This window comes from Pan paniscus, chromosome X (assembly GCF_029289425.2).
Source record: "Pan paniscus chromosome X, NHGRI_mPanPan1-v2.0_pri, whole genome shotgun sequence".
Lineage (NCBI taxonomy): Eukaryota > Metazoa > Chordata > Mammalia > Primates > Hominidae > Pan > Pan paniscus.
Window position 1 is genome coordinate 51,424,114 of NC_073272.2, and position 15,822 is coordinate 51,439,935.

General features: G+C 45.0%; 1 protein-coding gene and 3 non-coding genes across 6 annotated transcripts in view; all 4 read left to right on the top strand.

Moving 5' to 3' along the window:
• CLCN5 (chloride voltage-gated channel 5) overlaps positions 1-15,822 on the top strand; it is a 162,264-nt gene that overhangs the window by 73,845 nt on the left and 72,597 nt on the right. The window lies entirely within an intron of this gene.
• Positions 4,598-4,656, top strand: MIR532 (microRNA mir-532). Its single transcript, NR_163132.1, has one exon. It is a non-coding gene; the product is annotated as a microRNA mir-532 (primary transcript).
• MIR188 (microRNA mir-188) lies at positions 4,934-5,019 on the top strand. Its single transcript, NR_106539.1, has one exon. It is a non-coding gene; the product is annotated as a microRNA mir-188 (primary transcript).
• MIR660 (microRNA mir-660) lies at positions 14,696-14,753 on the top strand. The gene has a single exon (NR_163134.1). It is a non-coding gene; the product is annotated as a microRNA mir-660 (primary transcript).

A 15,822-nucleotide genomic window follows, 5' to 3' on the forward strand; every position in this document is an offset into this window, starting at 1 on the left:
CACATTTTAAGTTTGCAGGCAAATGAACCTTAATGTGCCTTCTCTACTTCTCTCCCTCCCTCCTTCCCTCTCACACTCAGAGTGCCAGAAAGAAGAACCTGCTGACTCCACCACTCGTCTATATGTCTTGACTGTAGGAGAGAGAGCTTTCCTGATCCCATTCCTATTTGTGGGGTCTGTGGGAGAGCAAGCTGTCTTGCCTTCTTGTTATTTCTCTCCTTCACCCATGCATGACACTGCAAAGGGTTTGCTGGCTTGAGTCTTTTACACACACACACACACACACACACAGACACACACACACACACAGTCTGAGACATCTGATGTGTTCACCCTCCCATTTGCCTTGAATGGTAGTGTGTGTGTTTTTTAATTCCACTCTTATATACACAACTTACAGGAGAGTGAATTTTCTAGTGCCACCCCCCCGCCATAGGCTATGTGCCCCCTTGCTTTTTTTCACCCAGCATCCAGAGTCGAGATTGTTTACTGCCCTTCTTACAGGCCTTGTTGGCAAGAGTGAGCATTATTATGGGACACCCTCCCCACCCCCGACACAGATGATGCACACAGGAGTACAAGAGGATGAGGCTCCTGATCACCCCACGCCTCCTTAGACCTACGTCTGTGTACATCCTCTGTCTGTGAGGGAGAGAGGAGGTGACTCCTTACCTGTTTGTCTCACATGCCTCACACATTGGGGTGTGAGCTGTCTCAGTTCCCTCCCACACATGAGGTTTACAGATGTGCAAGCTTTCTGAACTGTGCCCTGCCTCTTAAACCCAGCATGCCTTCTTAGTGCTCTTCCCACAAGCATGCATTATTGGAGAGTGGACTTTGCTTTTTTTTTTTTTTTTTAACTTGCTGAGTTGAAGTATTTGAAGGATAGTGGGCCTAAAAAAACTGGCTCTGGCACAGGCACATGTGCCTTCACATGTGTACACACATGTACACCACGAGGGAGATGAATCCTTCGGCCTGTTAGTGTTTGCTTTGTATGGTAGATGTGTTGAGGAATAAAAAAAATAATCTGCCCCTTTTAGCTGAGGGGAAAAATAAGTTCAGAAATGGCAGTTGATCCATTAAGGATGGTGGGCAGTTTCTAAGCTATACTCTGTTGGCCAGCAAGTTTAAAGACTAAAGAAAAAGTGTCAATGTGAACACATATTTGGCTCTTTTCACTATAGTTGGTGTTGTCAAGCAGCTGATACCTGCGGAATAGAATATGAGAATTGTGCTACAACGAATACATTTGCTTTTTTAGTCTGTACATTAAAAGCCCCCCCCTTTTTTTTTTACTTGTTTTAAAGGTTGTGGAGCATTGTTTGAATGACAATTATTTACATTGTAAAAATAGTATGAAATTTATGATATTTTACAAATTTGCTAGGATTCATCAGTGAGCATTCTTCCTATATCTGCCCTGTCTCTGCTCTCCACTCCCCCAGCTCTCCTGCCCCATGCAGGGGTGCAAGCCTCTCAAGCTATCCCATCCCACCTTGACCACACAGAACTACAGTGAGCTTTTTATTTTAAATATGCTTCCCCAAACCTGTTGGACTGTGGGTTTCCCCATCCGCCTCCTGCTTGCAGCCTCTCTCTCTAATCCTGCTTTTCTCTTTCTTTCTCTCATGTGCACACACTCATGGTATGCATGTAAGGGAGACACCTGAGTTGCCCCATTGCATCCAGCATCGCAGGACTGTGAGCCTTCTATTGCTGCCACTCTCCTACCCCACGCATGGCTTAACCTAAAATAAAACTGACCTCCCAATTGGGAGGTTATTACAACCTCCCAATGCACACACTGGCTGGGCCACAGTGGCGTGTGAACCACTGTGTCAGCTACCTTATTACTCCTTTTCTGTGCATGCCCCCACACACATTTATGATAGGAGCTTGAGCCTCCTTATTCTCCATCCTTGCTCTTTCTCTCTTCCTTTTCCTCCCTCATCTCACATGTGTGTGCCAAGGATGTGCCAGAAAGTGGGTCCTTATCATTTTCAGTTCTCATACACATGTGGGTACACACAGCTTTAGGGTTCAGTGGTTAGGCCCACTGTCTTGGTAGTCAGATTACCTGTGGTAGAATCCTGGCGTGATCTGTAATGAGCTTTGTGATCCTAGACAAGTGACTTATCTTGTGTCTCAATTTCCACAACATGAAAATGAGATAACTAATTGTGCCAACCATATAGGTTTGTAATAAGCACTGAAGGAGGCGACGCATGTATTGGGATTAACATGTAATAAACTTCCTTAATCCATATGCTTTGCCTGGAGCAACTGATTCTCCATAGAAGAAAACTCACACCTAAGCTGCTTGGTCCCATTATTTGAAAATGTTTGGGAAGTACTGCCTTGGATGACTGTTTGATAATTCTTTCCTTTCCTCAAATCTGCAGTGTCACCTCCCTTCCTTCCTCCTCACTCTCAGCTGCTGACTTTGCTTTCTTCTTCCTTGAGAAAATGGAAGCCATCAGAAGGGACCCTCCGAAGTTCCTCTGACCTCTCCTCCATTACCTGCACATGTCCCTAAGTGTCAGCTCCTCCCCATTATAGTAGATGAATTACTGGCACATGTAGCCAGGACCAGTTCCTCCACTTGTATACTAGATTTCAACCCCTGTCACCTATTCAGTGACACTGCTCCTGCAATTGATCCCCCTCTCCTTACTGCATCATCAACTGTTCTTTGTATACTGGAGTGTTTGTACCAATATCTAGATGTGCTGCCACATATCCTGTCTAAAAATAATTTTAAAAATTAAAAAGCACTACCTTCTCTACCCAAAAAGCTCCTCCAGTTTCTACTCATTTCTCTGTTCCTCTTTACAGAAAAAAAAAATTTTTTTTGAAGGAGCTGATTGTACTCCATCTCTACTTCTATTTCTCCCATTTACTCTTTTTTAAAAATGTATACTTTAAGTTCTAGGGTACATGTGCACAACATGCAGGTTTGTTACATATGCATACATGTGCCATGTTGGTGTGCTGCACCCGTTAACTCGTCATTTACATTAGGTATATCTCCTAATGCTATCCCTCCCCCCTCCCCCCACCCCATGACAGGCCCCGATGTGTGATGTTTCCCTTCCTGTGTCCAAGTGTTCTCATTGTTCAATTCCCACCTATGAGTGAGAACATGCGGTGTTTGGTTTTCTGTCCTTGGATCCCTTCCTTACACCTTATACAAAAATTAATTCAAGATGGATTAAAGACTTAAATGTTAGTCCCATTTACTCTTGAAAACCCTCCATGTAAAACTGTAACCTGCAGCACTTAAATGACCCTGGTCAAGGTCCCCAGTGTCCTTCACATTTCCCAATTTACTGGGCAATGTTGTCATCTTACTTGACAGATCAACACACAGTTGATCACTCCCTCTGCCTTGAGACTCTACCTGCTTTCCAGGATTCCACACTCATGAGGTTGTCTTCTTACCTCACAAGCCTCTCTTTCTCAGTCTCTTGATGGTTTCTCCTCCTCTTCCTGAATTCTAAGTATTAAAGAGATATAGGGCTTAGTCTTCAGACTTCTTTTTTTTTTTAACTTCTCATTAGTCCTCAGCTGTTCTCATCTTGTCTTGCAACTCTAAGTACCATTTTATGTGGATGATTTCTGTGTTTGTATTTCCAGCCTGGACTTCTCTCCTGAATTCCAGATGCCTATGTCCAACTATGTACTGGACATCTGCCCCGGATGTCTAATAAATATCTCAAAACTTTAACACATCCAAAGCTGAGGTCCTGGTTTTCCTCCCCCTCTCTCAAAAGGCCTACTCCTCCCTCTGTGTTCTCCAACTCAGCAAACAGCATTTCCCAATTGCATATGCCAAGGATATGGAGAATTTTAATAGGCTAAAGGTTTTGGATTCATCTTTGACACTTTTTCCCCTCCATTCTCCAAATACAAACTGCTGTCAAATCTTGTTGGCTCTACTTTCAAAATACATGTCTAATCTGACCACACAGCCACTTCTCATACTTCTCACTTCCTCTATTATTTCCACACTAATCCAGCTTTTCCCTGGGCTGACAAGTGCAAGTTCTCTTGCGTCTGTCTGTCTGTCTGTCTCTCTGTCTCTGTCTCTGTCTCTCTCTCTCTGTGTGTGTGTGTGTGTGTGTGTGTGTGTGTGTGTGTGTGTGGTGTGTGTGTGGACACAAAGTGGTTGGTGGCTGAGAGCTTGAGCCTTCTTTTTTGAGTCCTCTTTCTAATGACCTGCATGCCAGATTCTAAGCTTTCTTACCATCTGTTCTTGTATGTGTGTTATTTCATCTGTAAAATAGGGATAATGATCACCTCATGGATATTTTATGAGAATAAATGAGCTATGTGTGAAAAGCACTTAAAACAGTGCTCTGCAAATGTAAATACTATACTGGTGTTAGGAATAAAAATAAAGGAAAAGAAAGAAGGAAGGAAAACAAATATGTTGTAGATAGTGAACATTTCTGAAGGTACATATGTGAATGTACACAAGCACACCTTCTCATTACAGCATGTCTGGGGCACAGTCATAGAAGTCCAAGGCATCTGGGATACGCATGCACACAGTATACAGGAGAGCAGACCTCCCGACTTGCTTTCTCTCCTCCATGCCTTGAGTGTAGGACCGTTGGCATCTTAATTACCCTCCCACACCCAAGGCTTGCAGAAGAGCGAGCCTTCTCTTCCCTCTCCAGTGCATAGGCATGAGCACATGGACAGGTACACCAAAGGGAGGTAGACCCTCTCTTACGTGCTCTGTATGTGGGGTACACTGTTACCAACCATCCCATCTGGATGACTGTCCTGCTTCCATGGCCACTGCTCCTAGTTTACCCATCAGCACTCCTGTGGCTATCTTGCTGCCCACTTGCACCCTCCAGGCCAGTGTCTCTTGCCTCCTAGAGCATACCCATATGTCGTGCCAAGAGAGCAAGCCCTTCCCTGCTCCCTCTCTCACATCCCTTGCATGGTGGAGGGTGAGCTTTCTGAAAACCCCTCCCACATGCAGGGTTTGCAGGATGGCGAGCCTCAGCTTTCCTTGCTCTCTTGTGCATGTGTACATACACATACGCACTCCTTCACCAAAAGAAAAACACACACCCAGGTGGTGGGAAGGAGAATGACTCTCAGCCGTGTCCTTTCTCCCATCTCAGTCTTACATGGATCCTGCAGGAGAGGGAGACTTCTCTTAGCTTTCTCTTGTACATGGTGCAGCCCCTCATACTCAGGGATAGGCACAGCCTAGAAGGAAGGGGGGTCTTTTGACCTGGTTCTGTCTTAGCGGCACCTAGAGGAGGAGAGAGAACCTTCTCAGGACTCCTGTACATGGGGCATGATGAAAAGGGAGTCTTCTAGCTAATTCTCACAAACCCAGTTTGTGAGGAAAATTGTGTCTATATCATAACCATATGCAAAGATGTAATATGCACACACATTTTGGGTTCAGAAAGTAGAATCCACTCACTGTGCCATGCCTTTCCATATGCACACTTGTTTGCTCAAGAGGGTGTGTGAAGATCTGTCTTCTTAGACACTCATGTAGATATGAGTCAGAGTGTGAGTTTTCTCTGTTATCTCCCCAGACCCAGGATTTGCAGCCGATTCATTTGGTGAGCCACTCATTCATTCAGCAAATATTTATCGAGCAGCTACTGTGTGTTGGGTACTCCCCTATGCACCAGGGATACACCAGTGACCAAAAGACAAGAATCCCTGCCCTAGTGAGGGGAGGCAGGTAGTGAACAAAATAAGTAAGTAATACATAGTGTGCCAATTGGTGATAAGTGCTCTGGAGAATAATAAGGCAGGAAAAGGGGACAAGGAGTGGGTGGGGGTAGTTACAGCATAGATGGTGGTGGAGAAGTTTCGATATCAAATAGGGTAGTCAGGAAAGGCCTACTGTGTTCTAGGAACAACAAAGAGCCATTGTGGCAGAAGCATAGGGCTGGGAAGTAGTACGTTACAATGGAAAAAGGGGAAAGCTGATAATTACTATGTATCTCTAAAATCTAAGGCCTCTTTAAAAAAAAATCATACCATTATCACACTTAAAAATAATTACCATCCAGGCACAGGGGCTCATGCCTGTAATCTCAGCACTTTGTGGGAGGCTAAGGTAGGCAGATCACCTGAGGTTAGGAATTCAAGACCAGCCTGGCCAACATGGTGAAACCCCGTCTCTACTAAAAATACAAAAATTAGTCAGGCCTGGTGGCAGGTGCCTGTAATCCCAGCTACTCGGGAGGCTGAGGCAGGAGAATCGCTTGAACCTGGGAGGCGGAGGTTGCAGTGAGCCAAGATCGCGCCACTGCACTCCAGCCTGGGTGACAAGAGCGAGGCTTCATCTCAAAAAGAAAAAAAATTGCCAACAATTTTTTAATATCATCACATATCTGTTGTTCCCATTTCCACTTGTCTCAGAAATATCATAAATTAGGATCCAGATAAGGTCCATGCATTGCATTTGGTTGATATGTATCTTAAGTCCCTTTGAATTATATCTTTCCCTTCCATCTATATTTTTTCTTTCCTTATAATTTATTTGTTGGAAGAAAGTGGGCCATTCATCCTATACAGTTTTGCATAGTCTGGATTTTTGTGATCACATCCCTGTGATGTAGTTTACATGTTCCTTCTCCTTGTTTGTATTTCCTGTAAACTGATAGTTGCATCTGGAAGCCTGATCAAATTCAGGCTTAATTTTGAGGAAGGGGGAGCAGAACTACTTCCATTAAGAGGCACAAAATAACTGATGATCATCTTTCTGTGATGTTAGTTGCCACCGATGCTCAATTCTTAGAGCCGTTATTTCATTAGGGGTTGCAAAATGATTTTATTCTAATCCCATTATTCTCTTGATTTATTAGCTGGAATACTTCTATAAAGAAAAACTTCCCTTCATCTGCTATTTGATCACCCACTGTTGCCGTCTTTATAGGCAAGATAGGATAAATGTTTGGTTCTCTTTATTTATCAGTACTCAGAATAATGAGTTGGTTCACTAGCTTACTCTAAAGAGGATTTTTTAAAAAAACTATTATAATAAACTCATAGATTTAAATATATTTGGACTTTTAATCCATTGCAGTTCTTGCCTTCAGTGAAGCTCCAGTGCCCCATCTTTAGCCAGTAGGAGCTTCTTCAAATTGGTTCCTCAGTCCTTTTGACATGCCTCTGTAGTTATCTGATAGCTTCTCCGCTTTCAGAGATGAAAAAAATGTACAAAGCTCATCGCAGATACCTTCCCCAGGCCTGGAATCTGCCATGTCTTCAAGAAGCCCTGGTTTCTTTTAGTCAGACATGATATTTAAAGACCATATTTGCCTCTGGATTGGTCATTGTATTTAGGCTTCTACAATGATCAGAACAGAAAAATGTTTTGTTTTTGTGTTTTCTTGTTTCTAGATAAATACATCATGATTCCATTATACTTCTGATTCAAAATCAGGATTACAGTTTTCTGTGTCTTTGCTTCACGAGTATGGTTCTGACTGTTGTATGGCAAATAGGAGGAGAAAGTGCAGAAACTGGGAGACCAGTTAGGAGGCCATTGAAATAATTCAGTTGAGAGATGGATGGAGGCCTACATCAGGGTGATCGTGGTGAAGGTAGTAAAAAGTGGTTAGATATGGATATATTTTAAAGTTACAGCCAGTTGAGTTTACTGATACATTGCATGTGAAGTGTGAGAGAAAGAGGAGTAGGAGACTGAGCCCTCTCTTCCCTCTTTGTCACATATGAGTTGGGTACATATGCTGACACTGCCTCTTTAATCTGTAGCATCCGCATGCAAGTGCTGTCCCAGTGCAGTACACCTGGGCTAGGACTCACAGATGGTATGTTATGCACAGAGCAGAGAGTGCCTGTCACCTCTCCTAGTTCCTTTCAGAGAGCTTTTTGAATGCCTGTTGGATTTGGGGATCCAATAGTGGCAAGAGCATCAGGGACCCTGGTTTTACTGTGGGGTGAGCTTGTGCCAGAGAACACAGTTCATCATTCCCATTCAGCCTGCCTTCATGTGTTCAAGGGGCTGGAAGAGGGGAGCTTTTTCTTTCCTAACTCCCATGCTATCCTTGGGGTACAGGTGCCTGAGCCTTCTCATTTGCTCCTTCTCTTTAATCCTTGATACTGGTACTAGTGCTCTCCACGTGCAATGCACCTTGGCAGGGATTCAGATGGGGTGAGCCTTAGCTGCAGATGGAAGGACAGAGCCCTTGTATATCGCCTACCTCTCCTGCTGCCTGCCAGTATTATTTACTCCTGTAGGGAGCCAGAAGAGAACAGGACAGCCACGGTCCCCTGAGTGTACTGCCTAGCTAGCACATATAGGAGGATAAAGCTCATTTGTACTCACTGTGCAGGTTTGCACACATGCTGGGGATACTGGAGAATGAATTTACTTTAGTTCCCACCCCCCAAGCACCCCACCTTGTCCCCCAGGATGGTCAGGCATCTAGGGATGTAGACCTGTATACACGGAGTCCCACTGATCAGGTAAGCAGTGGGTGGTTCCTTCCTGCCCTAACTCTACTCTCTTTGCCCTCCCAGAAAGGGCAGTGAGCTGTCTCGGCATTCTTCCCTTAGGTAGCTGTTGAATGAAGATGCACTTCCTTGTTAATGTTCTCTCTCACAATCACAGATACACAAATACTCGTATATGCACATGTGCACAAGCAAGGCATACAGGAGAATGAGCATGCAAGGGAGGCCCACATGTGGCTGGGTGCCCAGCATATGCAGACATGTGAGCATACAGGGACAGGAGAGAAAGGAGCCTTTTTGATTTATACTCACAGGGCCAGATGCCCCCATCTTTACTCATTTTCTGTCTCTCTCTCTCTCTCTTTCTCTCTCTCTCTCTCTCTCTCTCTCTTTCTCTCTCTCTCTGTCACACACACACACACACACACACACACACACATACACAGAGTGGAACTTCTGATGTTTTCCTTCATATCCCTTATGTGAAGGGGCGTGAACTTTGTTGACCTAGGGAGATTGAAGGAGAACCTCATCAACTCACACGTGAGGAATTTAAGAGGATGAATCTGTGTATCCCCTTGTGCAGGCACTCACACTCACAGATACTCGGACATCTTCTCTCTCACCTGTCCCTTGCATGCAGGAGTTTCACCATCCCCCTTAAAAATGCACATTCATTCAAACACATATATACATAAAAATAGAGAGTAAGAGGTAAAAATATTGACAGCTGTGTGCCAGGTACTATACTTTATTTCATTTTCTTGACACCATTTAAGAGGTAGGCTTTAAATTGTCCTCATTCTTCAAAAGTGTTTAACTTGACCTTGGGAAAATCAGGTCGATTCTCTAGGCTAATATGTGGTAGAGCGTGCATTTGAACCAAGGTTCGTAGATACCAAAGTGCCTGGTTTTTCCACTACATTAGTGATTCTCCCAGTGTAGTCCCTGGACCAGTAGCATCAGTATCACCTGAGAACTTGTTAGAAATGCAAATTCTTGGGTCTCACCCCAGACTCACCAAGTCAGAAACCTCTGTAACCTGTATATTACCCAGGTCTTCAGATGATTCTGGTGCATGTTAGAGAACAACTGTGCTAAACCGTACTGCCTTCTTGTTGCATAGCCACACAAAGCATTTGCGGGATCATGAGCTTTGGCGTTATATTCATTCTCTCTTTCCTCCCTTTCACACTCCTCTCTCCTCCCAGTCTCTTTATCTTTATAGGTTTATACTTTTTTGTTGTTACTATCTGAGAGAACAGACAAAATGTGTGTTTAACTAGACATCTTTAATGCAAAGCTCAAGAACCGTTCTCTTTACTTCTATATCATCACAAGTAAGTACCTTGTGTGAAGAAGAATGAGCCCTCTCACTGAACACTCACAGGGCTTTGTGTTCTGCTCCCCCTCTCTAATCCTTGCTACCTGGGTGAGAGTGCTGTCTGAATGCAATGCACCTGGGCAAGGATTCTGAGCGCGAGAGCTTCATCTTCGTGTAGGACAGAGCGTCTTTCTGTCCTCCTATCATCCATTCCACAAGTATTTATTGACCACCTTTTCTGTATATGATACTAAGTTGAGTAATGAGCATACAGTTGCTAACAAGACATGCTTGGTCCCTACCCTCATGGAGCTACAGTTGAGGAAGAAGAATGGAATTCCTCATCAGCCATTACACCTACATGCCCTGAGAGTGGGTGGGCCACAGAGTGGACTTCTCATTACCACTGTCACCCACAAACATACACAAAAGCATGAATCTTCTCTGATCTCACATGGAACTCTGCAGGAGAAAAGATTATCTGCCTTTCTGTAAAGTCCCTAGTAAATGACACTATATATACATGAGAGTGAGACTTGGTTATAGCTACACATGCACACATACAAACACACAAAAAGGGCAGGTGTCAGAGCCTTCTTGTCTGCTCCCCCTCTTGAATCCTTGGAACCTAGGTGTGAGTGCTATTTCAGTGCAACACACCTATTCAAGGATTCAAAGAGGCTGAGCCTTGTCTGCATGTAGAAGGACCAACAACCTGTCCCCTTCTTTCACATGTTTGTGTTTGCTATGTGGTGCCAGATCCTGCACTGGGTGGTGGAGATACAATGGTAAATAAGACAGCTAAGGTCCCTGGGCTCTGTAGAGGGCACCTGTGGGAGAATGAACTTCATCATTGCCCTGGACAAGCTTACACCTCTTTGAGAGCATGAGCTTTCTGTTTACTCCCAGCTTACTATGTGTCAGATACTGTAATGGGGAAACACACATTGGGTGATGAGACTTGCACAGCCAGTCTTTGCTCTCAGTGAGCTTATAGTTTACCAGAGAAACAGAAGAGAATAAAGTATCCCAATTTTCTGTACCATCTTCCAACATGTGCATGTACATGTGTGCCCACATACACAGTTTGTCCCAACCTCCTTGCTAGGCCCCAAATACATCCAGCACCTGCAGACCCTCAAGTGTGATCTGAAAAAGATGCCACTCATATCTTTCATTCTAGTCTGAGGTTTTGTCTGAGAGGGCATGTCCATGTGGCCTTGTGCAGGGGGATGAATACATATGCTATCCCTGAGGAGAGGCATCTGTCTTAGCAAATGCACACAGAGATACTTTGCAGGAATGGGACCATGAAAGTCAAATATATATGGAGATATACATGCAGGGTGCAGGTGCCTGAGTCTTCTGCTCTGCTCTTCCTCTCTAATCCTTTGTCCCTGGGTGAGAGTGCTTTCTGAATGCAATGCACCCGGGCAAGGATTCTGAGAGGGTGAGCCCCCTCTGCGTGGAGAACAGAAGATCTGTATGTCACCTCTCAGCTGCTTGCTGCTTGCCTGCCTGCTCTCTGACCCTCATTCATTCTTTCCTTCCACAAATAATATGTATTGGGCACCATGATGGGCATTGGACACAGAGAAATGAACAAGGCAGACTTCGCCCCTGCCTTCCTGGATATTATAGCCTGAGAGGAGAATGGACTTTGTCACCACTCATTGCCCCTGCATATACTGAGGGTGAGTGGGCCACATAGGGAACTTCTTATCTACCCTCTTCCCACCTTAACCCACCCATAAGTGTGAGTCTTCTCATTCCTGCTGTCACATTGATACTTGTTTCTTGTTTTTTCCTTCTTTCCTTCCTTCCTTCTTTTCTTTCTTTTTCTTTTCTTTCTTTCCTTTCTTTCCTTCCTTTCCTTTCCTTTCTTTTCTTCTCTCTTTTCTTTTCTTTCTTTTTTGATGGAGTATTGCTCTGTTGCTCAGGCTGGAGTGCACTGGCACCATCACAGTTCACTGCAGCCTCAACCACCTGGGCTCAAGCGATCCTCCCACCTCAGCCTCTCAAGTAGCTGGGACCACAGGCTTGTGCCACCATGCCTGGCTAATTTGTGTTTATTTTTTGTAGAGATGGGGTCTCACTATGTTGCCCAAGCTGGTCTCAAACTCCTAGGCTCAAGCAGTCCACCAGCCTTAGCCTCCCAAAGTGTTGGGATTATAGGTGTGAGCCACTGCACCCAGCCTGATACTTGTCGAAGCAACTTCTCTCTACTTTAGTTCAATGCAAGGTTAATGCACTAGGCAAGAACAGCAAGCCTTCTTGTTAGATGCACATGTGAGGTGTACAGGTACTGGAATCTTCTGTCCTGGTTCCCCCTCTCTAATCCTTGCTACCTGGGTGAGAGTGCTTTCTGAATGCAGTGCACCCAGGCAAGGATTCTGCAAGGGGGAGTGACATCTTCGCATAGGACAGAACACTTCTACCTCCTCCTTCCATCCTTTCTATGACTATTTGTTGAGTACCTACCTACTCTATTGCAGATGCTGTCCTGGGCAGTTGGCCCACAGGAGAATGAGCCATATCTGGTTCCCTACCTTCATGGAGTGTACAGTTCAGGGAGGAGAATGGACTCCTTCTCATTCATTATATCTGCATGTCCTGAGGGTGGGTGGGGTACAGGGTGGGTGGGGTACAGATACATGTTGGAGAATCTACTAAACCTCAGTACAATCACACATAAATACGCTGTGTGCAAGAGAAAGGGCCTGACTTGGTTACATCCACAGAGACATGTCCTCACAGAGTGGTCCCTCTGACCTGGTGCATCACTCACATTCTTTCAGCCTGTGTGCCAGTACTGCCTTGACTCACTGTCCCTTTTCAAGAATTCCAAGGGAAGAAGCCTTGTCTACACTTAAAGGGACAGAGCTTTTGCACATCAACTCTCCCTCCTCTTCCTTCCACAGATATTCAAGTGTCTATTAGACAACAGGTATTATGTTCATCACCAAGGATATAGCAGGGATCAAAATAGACAGGTTGCTACCCTACATTCTGGTAGGGACTCATAAACACACTGTACATAAATGTTGTGGATGAATAGGCCACTGTTCAAAAGAACGAAGTAGATCTATATGTTCCTTGTTACCCAGTCTGCATGCACGAGCATGTGCAGGTTCTGCTCAAGTGAAATTCTCAAATGTCCCCAATCCTTGTACACCAGACACACTCAGAGACATGGCCCTGCATGCAGAGAACCCCACCTACTGAAAGGGTAGGAGATGGAGCCTGTTGTGCTCTCCTCTCTCCCATTCTCAGCATGCAAGCCAGTGAGCTTCCTTAACTCCCTTATAGATGGGGATTAAATGAGGGAAGTCTTCTTACTGCTACTTTCCTTCTTGCTGCTCTGTATAGGAGAGATCCTTTTCATTACTTTTCTGTACAGTCACAGATGAACACACTATATGCTGTGAGCCTTCCCTGTAAACCCATGTGAGCACATGTGCACACATGCACACGTGCACACACACATACTCTGTATGGCTGCTTGGGCCTTCAGTCCTGTTCCCCCTCTTGAATCCTGGTACCTGGATGCAAGTGCTGTGTCAATGCGGTGCACCCAGGCAAGCATTCCATGGCTGAGCCTTTTCTGCATACAGCGAAGAACACCTGTTTATAATCCCCATCCTTCATTCATTCCCACCTTTAACAAGCAGGGGTGGAGCTCCTGTCATGCACCAGACATGGAGAGACAGGGTGGTCAAGAAAGACACAGAACTCATACTCACATGCCTAGTGAGTATGTTTAAGAGAAGGAACTTCCGTTGCCCACATTGTTCATGCATACGTATGTAGCAGAGAGTGAGTCTTCCCATCATCCCCTCTCCAACCCCCCAACGGTGCTCAGCTAGAGAACTACAAAAGGTGTGTCCCCCCTTACACAGAGCTGCAGCCACAGTGTGCATAGGATAATGAGTGTCATTAGCAGCATCTTCTCACTCATGTCTGGTGTGCAAGGCAGTAGGCTTTCTACTTGCTGCTTATGCCGCCAGAGCTTGAAGGAAAGTGGCCCTACTTGTCAGTCATCTCACACATGCATATGAAGAAAAGACACTTCACCTTTGTATGGTCATAGGAAAATCACCTGTGAGCCAGAGAGTGCTGTTTCTTTTGTACATACACACAAACACAATGGATTTGAAGATGCTCGAGCCTTCTATTCAGGTTGTCCCTCTCTTTCATTCTTGTTAGTTGGGTACAAATGCTATTCCAGTCCATTGCCTTGTACAAAAATTCAGAGAGGGAATCTCATCCATGTTTAAAAGTGTAGAGTCTTTGCATCACCCCTCTATGTCCCATTATTTCATTTCTTTAAGTTATGTATAGAGCAGTGGTTCTCAGTGTGGTCCCTGGGCCAGCAGCATGTGTATCACCTAGGAGCTTGTTAAAAATGCCAATTCTTGGGCTCATCCCTGACCTACTACACCATAAACCATGGAAATCTGTACTATACCAAGGCTCTCAACTGATTCTGATGCTCACTTAAGTTTGAGAATCACTGATTTAGTGTAAGTGCTAGCTAGGGGCAGTGATAAGCTAGTCAGGTGAAGGGTGGAAGAGAATGAGCTCCTGCATTGCTCATGTACGTTCCCAATGCCGAGTCCATGCAGACTGTGGCAGGGAAGCCATCATTTCATTACTGTCTCCACCTCCTCCATAACCACACAGTGAGCACATGAGGCTAAGTGAACACACAACAAGTACTTTATTAGGGAATAGCCTTGGCACTGCTTCTCCAGGCGTGCACCTGACACTTTAATCTCAATCTGTCTCTCTCTCAATCAATCAATCTCTCTCCTCTCTCTCTCTTTCTCTCTGTCTTTCTTTCTCTCTCCTCCCCCACCCCCCTCCCATGTGCAGAAGAATGAACTGCTCCTTCTCCCATACCCATTGCATATCGGAGTTGTGAATTCTCAAAACACCTCCTGTGTGCATGGATTACAGGAGGGTGAGCCTTGTCATCGTGAATCTTCTGCTGAACAATTCAAGCAGCCCGTGTTTATTGCGCACTTTTGATGTGCCATGAGCTGTGCTGGGAGTACCCTGCTAAATAATGGACAGTGTCTCTCTCCAGGACTTCCTATCTAGTGGAGGTATTAGGTGCCTAGACTTCCCCAGGCCTAGGCAACAGACACAAGTGTGTCAGGAATTGAGCCTTCTCATTCTCTTATGAATACACATGCTCACATTGTGCATGCATGTGCACACACACATGTGTAAGTGTAGAAACATTTCTGTACAAAGCTGAAAGGAAGGAGCCTTATTATCTAAACTTGCCTGCAAGTTTCCTTGCCACACACACTCAGATGCATGCCTGGTGTGCAGGTGCCTGGACTTTGATTTTTGCTTGCCCTCTCCTAGCCTTGCAGCCTAGGCACAAGTGCTGTCTTAGCAGTGCAATGGGCTTGTGCAAGGATACCAGCTTGTGAGCCTTGCCTATGTGTAGGACAGAGCCTGTCCATCCCTTCTCTTTCCTTTGTTCATTCTTTCAGTCAGTCATTTGTGTGTGCATGTTTTTGGTCCATTCATTTATTCATCCCTTTAACAAATTTACTGAATTCCTGCTGTTTGGGAATGCCACAGTAAACTAACCTGTCAGAGATGCCGACCTTACTGTCTAGCAGGCTCATGGAGAATAAGCATCCTCATGTCATCCAACTTCCTGTGAATACATGGGCTCAGGGTGCCAGAAATCAGGCTTTTCTTTATTCCCTCCCACAGACATGGATACCTGTGCAAATATATGTGGTGTGCACATCCTGAGCCTGCTGCTCTGCTTCCCCTTGTATCCTTGCCACCTAAATGTGCATGCTGTCTCAGTGCAGCACCTATTCCAGGACTCTCAGAGGGGCCTTTTTCTGCCCATAGACAGACAAAGTGCCTGTGAGTCACACTTCCTCCTCCCTCTCCTTCCCCTCTACCTCCCTTTCACAAGTATTGAGCACTTAGTACATGCTAACACTGTGCTGCCAGGGCAGTGGGCATATGGTATCACACAAGATGGACTTGGT